Raw genomic sequence first — 13,024 nt, forward strand, 5'->3', positions numbered from 1 at the left:
GACTTCTGAGTAGCTAGGAATACAGGCACATGCCACCATACCTAGCTTATATTTTTTGAAACAACTTTTGTAGAGACAGGATCTGGCTATGTTGCCCACAGTGGTCTCAAATTCCTGGCCCAAAGTGATTCTTCCACCTCAGCTTCCCAAAATCCTGAGATTATAGGTATGAGCCACTGCACCTAGCGCAACATGAGTTTTGAAGGGGGCAAACCACATATAGACCAAAGCAGTAACTGAGGTAAAAGACAACTATTCCTAAGTAATTTGTTTACAAATGTGCCAATCTGATTTGAGGTGAAGCATTTTGAGTTTTTATCTTATGTCAGTACAGTGTCACAACATACCCAAATTGCTTGCAGCATTGCTTCTTCTTTAGGCATAAGCTTATTCTTTAGGCATTGCTTATTCTTGGGGCCTGTTAACATTCAGAGTAAGGAAATCTGTGGCACGAATTCATAGGGATGACCAAAAGAAATGAAGATGGATATGTGTAATCTCCAGTTACCCTTCTTAATCTACGGTAAACTCTCAGGGCTTCATGCATAAATAACCAAATAGCATCAGAGGTCTGGCTGACAGATCTCAGGAATTACCTGTTCTTTTCATTTTCATTTGGGTTTATTATTCATTCCACCAGGGGAAAATCGCCATATGTCAATCTGATGATGCTTACCTGATTAAGGAGAACCCTCTATAAGAAGTTCATAGTATACCCTAAAGCTGACATTGAAGACTAAATAAGTTACAATGAGATTTTAGTTGTCTTTTAAAGGAACAGGGAAGCTTTGAGGAAGAAACTCTCTAAATAAAAAGCCATGATATCACAGGCCATGTTATAGCAAAATCTAAGAATTTATGAGGTTTGTTCATTCAGGATCATCAGTACCCCCTGTCCATACTCTTCATCCTACTTGCACTCATTAATCAATGAAATGGTAAGGTATTGGCATGACCTGACAATAGGCATGTGTGTGTAATAGGTACGTAGTAATAATAGCTAAAAAACAATCTGCAAATTATTGTTTACATTATTTAACCTACTTGCTTCTCACAGTCATCTGAAGAGCATGCCATTATCCCCATCACTTACACAAACTGAATTTGACGTAATTGAGGAATCTAAGGTTAAATATTGGCTATAATGTTGGAATTCAGATGAGGAGACTGAAACTTAGAGATGCTTGGTTATGTCCCAGTATGAGAGATTTTGTGAACCTTGAACCCAGTGTTCTTTGCTACCTCACAAAGAGCTAGCCTCTAGGAACTATTTAATAAGTCTGCCAGTGAGTTATGTCTGTGTAGACAGTTCAGTTCCAGACCTGTGCCTTCTTCAATAACTTTACAACACATTGTAATGATGTTAATGAACCCAAATATCCAACAGTGTGAGAATATATAAGAATGCCTACTCAACAGACTTCAGAGGGGAACCCACTGGAAAAGTTTCATGTATTCAATAAGGATTTTTTGTTTTTGTTTTTGTTTTTTGTGAGACAGAGTTCACTCTTGTTGCCCAGGCTGGAGTACAATGGTGAAATCTTGGCTCACTGCAACCTCCACCTCCTGAGTTCAAATGATTCTCCTGCTTCAGCCTCCCAAGTAGCTGGGATTACAGGTGCGTGCCACCACGCCTGGCTAATTTTTGTATTTTTAGTAAAGACGGGGTTTTGCCGTGTTGACCAGGCTGGTCTCGAACTCCTGACTTCAGGTGATTTGCTTGTCTTGGCCTCCCAAAGTGCTGGGATTACAGGCATGAGCCACTGCACCTGGCCTCAGTAAGTATTTGCTGAAGGCCTTCTGGGTATTCTGTAGGGAACAAAACCCAGTCTCTGCTCTTAAACAGCATTGTTGTTAAATACAGGCTGATAAACTCTGCCATTGTGGGGGTCCTGGGCACTAAGGGAGCATGTGGGAGGGCAGGAGAGACACCTAACCCAGTCTAGGCATCCAGGAAAAGCATTTAGAGGGAAGTGAAGTCTAAGCTAAGAAGGTAGAGGAAATGAGAATCAACTGTAAGAAAAGGGTGTGCAGAAGATAGTCTGAGTAGGGTAACACAACTTGCAAAGGCACAGAGACACAATCTGACTTCAGAAGTTAAGCAGGTAAGGTTGGATTATAAAATGAAAATGAACCAGTTAGAGTGGAGAAAGATGAAGCTACAGTGATAAAAGATCTGGGTGATGGAGCGTCTTAGAAGCCATGTTAGAGTTTGAACTTTATCCTTAGAGTAATGGAGGCATTGAATGACTTTAAGGAAAATAATTGTATTTTAGAAAGAGCATTCTGGTAGCCAGGTAGAAAAGACGTCTTCTTAAACTACACATTATGATCCATTGGTCAGTTATGAAATCATTTCAGTAAATCACAAACACCTAGGGTTTTACAAAATTAAATACATAGAATAGAAAATATCAGCATATAGCCGGGCACGGTGGCTCACGCCTGTAATTCCAGCACTTTGGAAGGCCAAGGCAGTCGGATCATGAAGTCAGGAGATTGAGACCATCCTGGCTAACACGGTGAAACCCCGTCTCTACTAAAAAAAAAAAACACACACACACAAAAATTAGCCGGGCGAGGTGGCGGGTGCCTGTACTCCCAGCTAGTCAGGAGGCTGAGGTCTGAGAATGGCATGAACCTGGGAGGTGGAGCTTGCAGTGAGCCGAGATCGCACCGCTGCACTCCAGCCTGGGCAACAGAGCGAGACTCTGTCTCAAAAAAAAAAAAAAAAAAGAAAAGATCAGCATATACTGCAAAAGAGTATGGCAAGTATTGTTTTATGAAACTTGTTTCAGGAGTGTGTATTCCCTAGACCTTGATGCGAAATGTATTTCTTCCTATGGATCTCAATGAAAAATAAAATTTTAGAGTACAGAAAACAGACTAGAGTTGAATACAGACTCTAGCAGTTCAAAATTGTAACCTGAAAAGAGATAGTAGCAGGGAGATGTAATGGAAAGGAGGGGTTACTCTAGAGGTAGAAAGAATTGGAAGGAATTGGTGATAAAGTAAATGTGGTAAAGAGGTAGAGGTCAAGGATGACTCTGAGTGGGAGGATGAGGTATATGGTGATGCCAGCCCCTAAAGACAGGAACACAGGAAAGCAGCTTTGTTGAAGAAGATGGAGGTTCACTTGCACAAGTTGACTATGGGAAATGTATTAGTTTCTTATTGCTGCTATAAAAAAGTACCACAAACTTTGTGGCTTAAAACAGCATACGTTTATGATCTTATAGTTCTGGAGGTTCTAAGTCCAAAATGGGTCTCACTGGGCCAAAAGCAAGGTGTCAGCAAAGCTGCATTCCTTCTGGAGGCTCTAGGAGATAATCCATTTCCTTGCCTTTTCCAGCTTCCAGACCCCACCCATATTCCTTGGCTCATGGCCCCATCTCTCCTCCTTCAAAGCCAGGAATGTCTGGCCAAGTCCTTTTCATGCTGCCATCTCTCTATTCTCTCTCCTTTTTCTTCTGCTTTTAAAGATGCTTGTGATCACCTTGGGTCCATCTGGATAATCCAAGATAGTCTCCCTATCCTTTTTTTTTTTTTTTTTTGAGATGGAGTCTTGCTCTGTCGCCCGGACTGGAGTGCAGTGGCTGGATCTCAGCTCACTGCAAGCTCCGCTTCCCGGGTTTATGCCATTCTCCTGCCTCAGCCTCCCGAGTAGCTGGGACTATAGGCATCCGCCACCTCGCCCGGCTAGTTTTTTGTATTTTTTTAGTAGAGACGGGGTTTCACCGTGTTAGCCAGGATGGTCTCAATCTCTTGACCTCGTGATCCGCCCGTCTGGGCCTCCCAAAGTGCTGGGATTACAGGCTTAAGCAGCCGCACCCGGCCGAGTCTCCCTATCTTAAAGTCAGCTGATCAGCAAGGTTAACTCCATCTGCACCCTCAATGCCCCATTGCTATGTAACCTAACATATTTGCAGTTTCTGGGTACTAACATGTAGACATCTTGGGAGCAGAGGGGTGCATTATTCTGCCTAACTTCAGGAAGTATTGAGTAAGTGTTAACTAGTGTTCATGGTAGGAAGCTTAAAAAAGACATTTGGGCTGGAAATATACCTTTATTAGGAGTCATCAGTTAGAGATAGTAATAAAAAAAACAGAGTGGAGGAGCCATGGAGACAGTGTAGTCCAAATAGAAGAGGACCAGGGATAGAATTATAATGATCACCAACATTTAAGTGGCAGTCCATGAAAGAGAAGTGCACATAATAGACTGAGAAGGAACAACCAAGAGGAAAATTGGGAAAGCAAATATAGGGTGCACTGTTGGTTTCCTACTCAGCAACTATCCTTTTCTCTTTCTTTGCAAAGACAGTCCTGATTCTGTTCAGATATTCACTCCCCACATACATAGCCATGAGACTCAGCCAACCAGTGCCTGGCATTTCTCTGGTGACTGTTATTGTTCCCGAGATGGACATGTGACCTACTTGTTCTAAAAAGATCGAGGACTTTATTTCATGATTGGGAGGAGATGTTCCTCCATTCTTCTAGTTAAGAACCAGGAAGAATGCTGCTCTAATTTCTGCTGGCAGTTATCTCATGATCATGAGAGAAGCTAATCTTAGGAAGAAGCTGACGCTGTGAATGGGAGAACAAAAAGAACCTAGGCCCCTGATAATGCTCAGCCGCTGAATCGACCGGACTGGGAGCCAGCCCTCTGAGTTTATGTTATGAGATAAACTCTCTTATTGTTCAAGCCAGTTGGATCAAGGTTTCTTTTACCTGCTGCCAAAAGGCTCCTAACTGATATTAAGCAGCACCACAGAAACCCAAAAAAAGAGTTTCAAGGAGGCTGCAAAAACCTGCTTTCCCAAAAGTCGCAGAGAAGACAAGTAAGATAAGAACTAAAAGGGTAATTGGATAGCAACAAAGAGGCAGTTGGTGATATTAGGGAAAGCTGTGTCAGTTGAGTGTGGATTGGGGGTGCTGTATTACAGTGCATTTGAGTGCATTGGAGGTAAGGAAAACAAGGAAAGAAAAAAGATGAAGTAGCATTGGAAGACATAAGGTAAGTGGAGTATTATTTGTAAAACATTTAAGATCAACATGTTTACCTGGACAACATGGCAAAAACCATCTCTATAAAACATATAAAAATTAGCTGAAAGTGGTGACACATGCCTATAGTCTCAGCCTGGGAAGCTGAGGCAGGAGGATCACTTGAGCCTGAGAGTTTGAGGCCACAGTGAGCCATGATCTGATTTTGCCACTGCACTCCAGCCTGGGTAACAGGGAGACTCCATCTCAAAGCAAGCAAACAAACAAACAAACAAATAAATAAATATTGATGAGCCTGAGCCTGTTTCATAGGATGGATGATAATAACAGCTACTGATAGCCTGTTATGTGTTAGGCACTAAGCATTCAGATGTTAATGTTTTTAATCCTCATAACACCTGTATAGAATAGACGTTATTATTCCCAATTTACATACGAAGAAAGTGAGATGTAGAGAGGTAGAGAGTAACTTTCTAATGATCACATACTTGGGAACTGGCAGATTCAAGTCCAGGTCATTGTATTCTAATACCCTGCCCTTCACACTATGGCTTCCTCCCTAAGAGGCCAGTGGAGAGGAACAGATTGAAAAAAGGAATAACTTACAAGGCATTTATCTAATACTTTAGAAGATCCATGTAAAGGAACTTTAATACATGGCAGTGTTTAGTTGAACCACTGTCCCAGCAGTCCAAGTGTGGAATCAGAGCTGTGTCTCCTCTTCTCCAGTATTGGTCCTTTCATAGCCTTCAATTACCCTACATTATTTTATATACTAAACAAGGTGATAACCTGCCTTTATTTATTTATTTACTGAGACAAGATCTCACTCTGTTGCCTAGGCTGATGTGCAGTGGTGTAAACACAGCTCACTGCAGCCTCAAACTCCTGGGCTCAAGTGATCTTCCCACCTCAGCCTCCCAAGTAGCTGAGACTACAGGTGCACACCTCCACCCCTGGCTAATTTTTTAATATTTTGTAGAGACTGGGTCTTGCTATGGTGCCTAGGCTGGTCTTCAATTCCTGGCCTCAAGGGATTCCTCCCACCTCAGCCTCCCAAAGTGTTAGGATTATGGGTGTGAGTCACCATGCCCAGCCTGCATTTACTTTAATTACAACGTTTATTTCCCTTTAGCTTGATCCTGGTGGACATGTAAGATAGACGTAATTGTGGTATTTGCCTGAAATATTGATGTTGGTCACGGGGGAGCACGTGAACAGAGCTCATGGTACCAGATGTAAAGTCAAGCCTACAGCCATTGGAAACATTGTGGAGTTCGGGGCAAAAGTCCTATACCATGAGGTCTTGAGAGTTCACAAGAGGCAAGTAAGATAAGGCCTCCAAGGCCAGACTAAGGAATATAATGATCTCTCTGATTGTCTCTCCTAATAAGCCCCCCAGTCTCATAGGATATGAGTTATAATGGAGCAGGGGGAGCGTACAGAGCTTGGAGGAGCTTGGAAAGTAAAGTAATGGGAGAAGATATTGGCTTGCATAGCCTGTTCAAAATGTACCTTTCTGAACCAAGAGACAGCTTATGACACATAACATGGTTGGTTCCCCCTATATCCATTCCACCCCAGATGATAAATCTAAGCTAATCATGGTAATCCTATCCCCTTTGCTACTAGTTATTGCTAGGCATAGGCAGAACTACACCAATATCAGCTGATGAAACATCAGCAGGAGTTGGATATTAACAGGAAGCAAGGGAGCCCTCATGGCTGCTGGCGGCCATCTTAGAACCAGGAGTAGGCCTCATGCTGAAGCCAAGGCTAAGGGCAGCAGAGCAGAGCGAAAAAGGAACCTGGTCCTTGAAGACATTTTCTCACTATGTAAAACAATACATTTTCTTGCTATTTAAACCATTTTGCTTCAGATTTTCTATCACTAGTAGCTGAGAGTATATACAATGTATCTGCCACAGCACAATAAGCATGATAATGCCAATAACATCTCCTAAGACTGTGTAAGTCAAACTGGATGCTTAGGTTACCCTCAGGTCCCCAAGGGTTCATGGCCACTCAAAGCCAAGGAAGAGGAATTGGTAGGTCCTTCTGTCAGTCAGGATAAGCAGAAATGTGAAACTGGTTAAAATGGTTATGTCTGGGTTTTGCAATTGAGGGGAGGTAGGTAAGAAGAGTGTTACTTTTCATTTTACACCTTTTATTTATTCCCTTAAAATTTTTAAATCATGGGCATATATCACCTTTATAACTAAAAACTTTTTTATTGTAAACCATGCATAGCATGCAATTTATCATTTTAAGTATTTTCAAGTGTATACTTCAGTGGTATTACGCACATTTACATTGCTGTGCAACCATCACCAGCACCCATCTCAAGAACTGCTTCATCTTCCCAACTGAAACTCTGTCCTCATCAAACAGTAACTCCTCATTTCCCACTCCCACTAGCCACCATTCTACTTTTTGCTTCGATGAATTTGACTATACTAGGTACTGCACATAAAAGGAATCATATATGTCATTTTGTGACTGGTTTATTTCACTTAGCATGTCTTCAAGGTTCATGCATGTCATAGCATATGTCAATACTTTATTCCTTTTACTGCTAAATAATATTCCACTGTATGCATATGCCACATTTTATTCATCTATTCATCCACTGATGGACATTTAGGTGGTTTTCACCTTTTGGTTATGGTGAATAATGCTGCTATGATAACACAGGTGTACAAGTATCTGTCGGAGGCTAAAACCTTTTAAATTAAGCATATACATGGGGTAGGGGAAAATATGGGGGTGAGGGGGTTACTGAAAATGCTAACCATGGTTGTGTTTGTGTGATGAGGTTATTTCCTTTTTCATCATTCTAAAGTCATAAGCTTTCTTTAGCAATCATATATTACTTGAAAGGAAAGAAGACGTATAGTTTTTGAAAGAAAAAAACTTTAAAAGAGAATTAAGGTAAAATTGACCTTAAGATCAGAAAAGTTAATGTAAGGAAGGAAATCAACATTCATGGAGTATACAATTATGTGAGGTGTTTTAGCAGGCCTTAGTACTCTTTCTGGTATGATGGAAGCTTTTAATGAGGATAAATACTAATAAATAAGCCAATAAATAGTTCATTGAGTATGGGGGAAAAAAAGTCACCTGAGGTAGAAATTTGCTCATTTTCATAAAATATTAACCAGTAGTACATTTACAAATTGCTTACCCTGATGACTAATTGGATATTTAAGCAGGGTTAATTGCAATCCATTACAAGTAGCCCCCAAAGTCCCGGTTTTCTTAGGATTTATTATGTAGTTCCTGTTGCTGCACAACAACATATATTTTAATACTGAATTTTCGTAAACTCCTCCCTCTGCTTTTTAATACTTCAGCTATTTTGTAACAAGTCTTTTGGTGTCCCATGCTCTCAGGTCCCTAATGTATCTTCATCTCTAATAAAGATTATTCTAAATGTCTTTCCATAAAAAGACTTGCTTGAAAGTAACTATTCTTTAAGATGATAGATTTCACAGTTCCCTGCCTACCACTGGACAATATGTTAAGAGGAAAATCTCTTTCCCATCGAAACAGGCACCAAATTCAGTTTCTTCGAATTGGCATCAGAAGAACCCAACTAAAGGTGGGAGCAGAGTATTTTTTCTTTTTTTTTTTGAGATGGAGTCTTGCTGTGTTGCCCAGGGTGGAGTGCAATGGAGTGATCTCAGCTCACTGCAACCTCCGCCTCCCAGGTTCAAGCGAGTCTCCTGCCTCAGCCTCCCAAGTAGCCGGGGTTACAAGTGCGTGCCACCATGCCTGGCTAATTTTTGTATTTTTAGTAAAGGCGGGGTTTCACCATTTGGTCAGACTGGTCTCTAACTTCTGACCTCAAATGATCTGCCCACCTTGGCCTCTCATAGTGCTGGGATTACAGGTGTGAGCCACGGCACCTGGTGAGGGGACAGAGTATTTAAATCAGCAGACAACATCCTCATCTAAAGCCACCTTCTCTTAGCTCACAACCTGCCAATGAAAGAAAATAAGAGAAAAAATATTAAAAATCATATGTCACTACACAAAATTAAGGGAATACTTCAAGAAACTTATCTCAAATGAAAACTTGCTAAATTGAGCTTTCTTTGAAAACCTGTCAAAGCAGACTGGGCGCAGTAGCTCACACCTGTAATCCCAGTACCTTGGGAAGCCGAGGTGGGAGGATCACTTGAGCCCAGGAGTTCACGACCAGCCTGGGCAACATAATGAGACCCTGTCTCCATAAAAATTAAAAAACCGACACCAAAAAATTAAGCCGGGTGTAATGATGTGAGCCTATAGTCCCAGCTACTCAGCAGTGGGGAAGAGGTGCGAGGATCATGTGAGCCAGGGAGGTCAAGGCTGCAGGCAGGCATGATTGCACCACTGCACTCTAGCCTGAGTGACAGAGTGAGACCCTTGGCCCCCCAAAGTGCTGGGATTCTAGGCATGAGCCACAGTGCTCAGCCTGCAATTTTAAATATAAGGATAAAGAAAAACCTCACTAGGAAAAGAACACTTGAACATTTGAGTAAAGACCAGAATAAGAAGGAACAAACCCTACAAATGCCTGGAGGAAGAGCTTTCCAAGCACAGGGTTGTAATTACAGAGTCCCTGGCCCATTCTAGTTCATGTTTATGAAACAGCAAGGAGGCCATTGTCCCTGGGGTGGAGTGAGGATGGGATAGAGCAGTACAAGAAGAACTCAAACAGGTAACAAGGTCAGACCGCGTATGTAGGGCTTTATCAGTATTATAAAGACTTTGTCTTTTCCTTTGAAATGTGGAATCATTAGAGGGTTTTGAGTAGAGGAAAGCCATGATATGAGTACGACCTAGTATTTTACACTGTGTGTTTTAGGGAAGGAAATGAGGGATAGTAAGAGCAGAAATAGAGAGTGAAGTTGTTAAAGTTTGAAAGTAGCTCCACCAGAATTTACTGACAGATTGAAAGGAAGAAGTCAGTGATAACTCCAAGGTTTTGGACCAGACCAACTGGAAGGTGGAGTTGCCTCTAGTTATTTACAGAGATAGAGAAAACTGTAATAGGAGCAGGTTTGGAAAAAAGCATCAGGAATTCAATTTGGGACACCTTAAGTTTCAGATGCCTATTAGAAATCCAAGTGGATGGCCAGGTGTGGTGGCTCATGCTTGTAATCCCAGCACTTTGGGCAGCCGAGGCAGGTGGATCACCTGAAGTCAGGGGTTCGAGACCAGCTTGGCCAACAGGGCAAAACCCCGTCTCTACTAAAAATACAAAATTAGCTAGGCATGGTAGCACATGCCTGTAATGCCAACTACTAGAGAGGCTGAGGCAGAATTGCTTGAAACCAGGTTGTAGTGAGCTGAGATCACGCCACTGCACTCCAGCCTGGGCGACAGAGCAAGACTCCATCTCAAAAAAAAAAAAAAAAAAAAAATCCAAGTGGAAAATTTAACTGGACATATCAAACTGGAATGTTGGACAGGGGTTCAGGGTACAGATATAAATTTGGGAGTCAACAACATCTAAATTTTTTTATTTTAATTTAAATAAAACTTAAGATATTTAAAACTGCCAGATTGGATGAGATTACAGAGGGAGAAAATGAAAGTAGGAAAATAGAAATGATCAAAAGATTGAATCCCAGCAGAAATCCATAATTATATGTAAATGTCACCTCATCACAAAACTGGCTCGCTCTCTCCCCTTCCTAAGAGAGTCTGAATACTCCATCAGAAAACTTTCTCTACAAATCAGACTATCTTTGTACACTAATAAAAACCTCTAAGGCACTAAAGAGGAGGGTTTTGAGTCCTATGTCAGGGAATGATCAGTAGCTCTAATAAAAGAAATTGGCAAAATAATACAAATATTATGCTTAGCTTATACATCCCAGGAGAACAAATTTAAATTGATCAAAATCACTGTTGAACTAAGGGGAAGGAGCAGAAGCAGCAATTAACATGTATTGAACACCATTAACTAGGCACAGTTGCACTTGCTAAAATGGGTTCTCTCTCTCTTTTTTTTTTTTTTTTTTTGTGAGACTGAGTCTTGCTCTGTTGCCCAGGCTGGAGTGCAGTGGCACAATCTTGACTCACTGCAACCTCTGCCTCCCAGGTTCAAGTGATTCTCCTGCCTCAGCCTCCCAAGTAGCTGGGATTACAGGCATGTGCAACCATGCCCGGCTAATTTTTGTATTTTTAGTAGAGACAGGGGTTTCACCATGTTGGCCAGGCTGGTCTTGAACTCCTCACCTCAGGTGATTTGCCTGCCTCGGCCTCCCAAAGTGCTGGGATTACAGGCATGAATCACCATGCCCAGCCTAAAATGGGTTCTATGAGCATCAAATTAGATAGCCCACAAGGCTGATATTAACACCCATTTTACTTAGAAGTAAACTTGGAGCAATCATACAATAGCCGGTAAGTAGAATCTAGATTTAAACTCAAGTCAGACTGACTTCAACGTTTTTGCTTTTCTCCCACCAAAAGCTGCCCTGAGGGCTTCAAGAGGTTCTTGAGTCCATGGTATTTACAACATGAGAAGAGTTGCCAGTGAGAAGAATAACAAAATACCTGTAATAATAAATTGTTTCAGATGAATGAAGCCTCCTCCGGTCTTATCTTGTACCCTAACCCTCCCGTTATGGGGGTCTGGAGAGATTCTGTGATTTTTTCCAAGGTCTGATGATTATTGTGTGACAGAGCCAGAAGGCTTCACTGAACAAGCGTAAGGCGCTGGGACTGAGGGAAGAAGAAAGCATTTCCAGTCCCGTGCGCACTAGGAGTATTGTCTGGGAAGTCCTGTAGCCTCTCTGGACTTCAGTTTCCTCATCAAGAAAACAGAAGACCTCAGGTGATAATTAACTGAGAATTCATACAATAAACACACCACACAATTTCCCTCAGACTTATTTCCTACCTCTATAATATGAGGACAATTATTAGTCATGTTGTTAAAGAGAGAGAGACTGCAAGAGAGACTGAGATACAGAGAGAGAGGTCGCTAATGTCCCCCACAGACCCCAGCACCACCACTGGTAGCCAGACTGGGCCCGCAGTAAGCAATTCTGGGCAGCCTATGCCAGACTTTCCTCTGAGTTCCACCTTGCTCCTGCCTTGGCTTTTTTGTTGTTTTTTGTTTGTTTGTTTGTTTGTTTTGAGACAAGAGTCTCACTCTGTTGCTCAGGCTGGAGTGCAGTGGCATGATCTCGGCTCCCTGCAACCTCTGCCTCCCAACTTCACGCGATTCTCTTGCCTCAGCCTCCCAAGTAGCTGGGATTATAGGTCGTGCACTACCATACCTGGCTAATTTTTGTATGTTTAATAGAGATTGGGTTTCTCCATGTTGCCCAGGCTAGTCTCAAACTCCTGGCCTCAAGAGATCTGCCTGCCTCGGCCTCCTAAAGTTCAGGGATTGCAGGCGTGAACCACTGCGCCCCATCCCCCTTTGCCCTTCTTGGTATTAGAGAGTGCATTCATCAGCTATTGTCACAATATTTGATATAGTTTGGATGTTTGTCCCCTCTAAATCTCGTGCTGAAATGTGACCCCCCAATGTTGAAGGTGGGGCCTGATGAGAATGTCAATCAATCATGCACCCCTTCTCTTAAGGTTCTAGTTTCCAGGATTAGGGGAAGAAACCTGGTCTGGAATAGAAATTTATTAGATTCTCCACAACTAAGTCAGAACTTTCCAGAACCTTTTCATAAGTAACAGTTCCAGATACCTATGTTTGAAAATGGGGACTAAATATCTGTTATTTTAAATAGTTCAAGAACTTTTACACTAAAAGAAATGAATAAAATATTACTCTCCTCAGTCTCCCATGAATTCTGTATTTCACTAAAGCATCTCAGGTGGGAAATCCTCCTTTTTGCATCCCACCCTTTTGGGGAAGGACTGATTTTGCCTTGGTTTCTGTTGAGATCAGAAAACACAGATATACCTTTAAATCTCCCCATCAGAATTACAATCCAGAACTATATTTCTTTGGTTTCCAGTTTTGCAGTGAAACAGTTTCTTGCCTAATATTCAA

Source organism: Piliocolobus tephrosceles, chromosome 11, assembly GCF_002776525.5.
Source record: "Piliocolobus tephrosceles isolate RC106 chromosome 11, ASM277652v3, whole genome shotgun sequence".
Classification (NCBI taxonomy): domain Eukaryota; kingdom Metazoa; phylum Chordata; class Mammalia; order Primates; family Cercopithecidae; genus Piliocolobus; species Piliocolobus tephrosceles.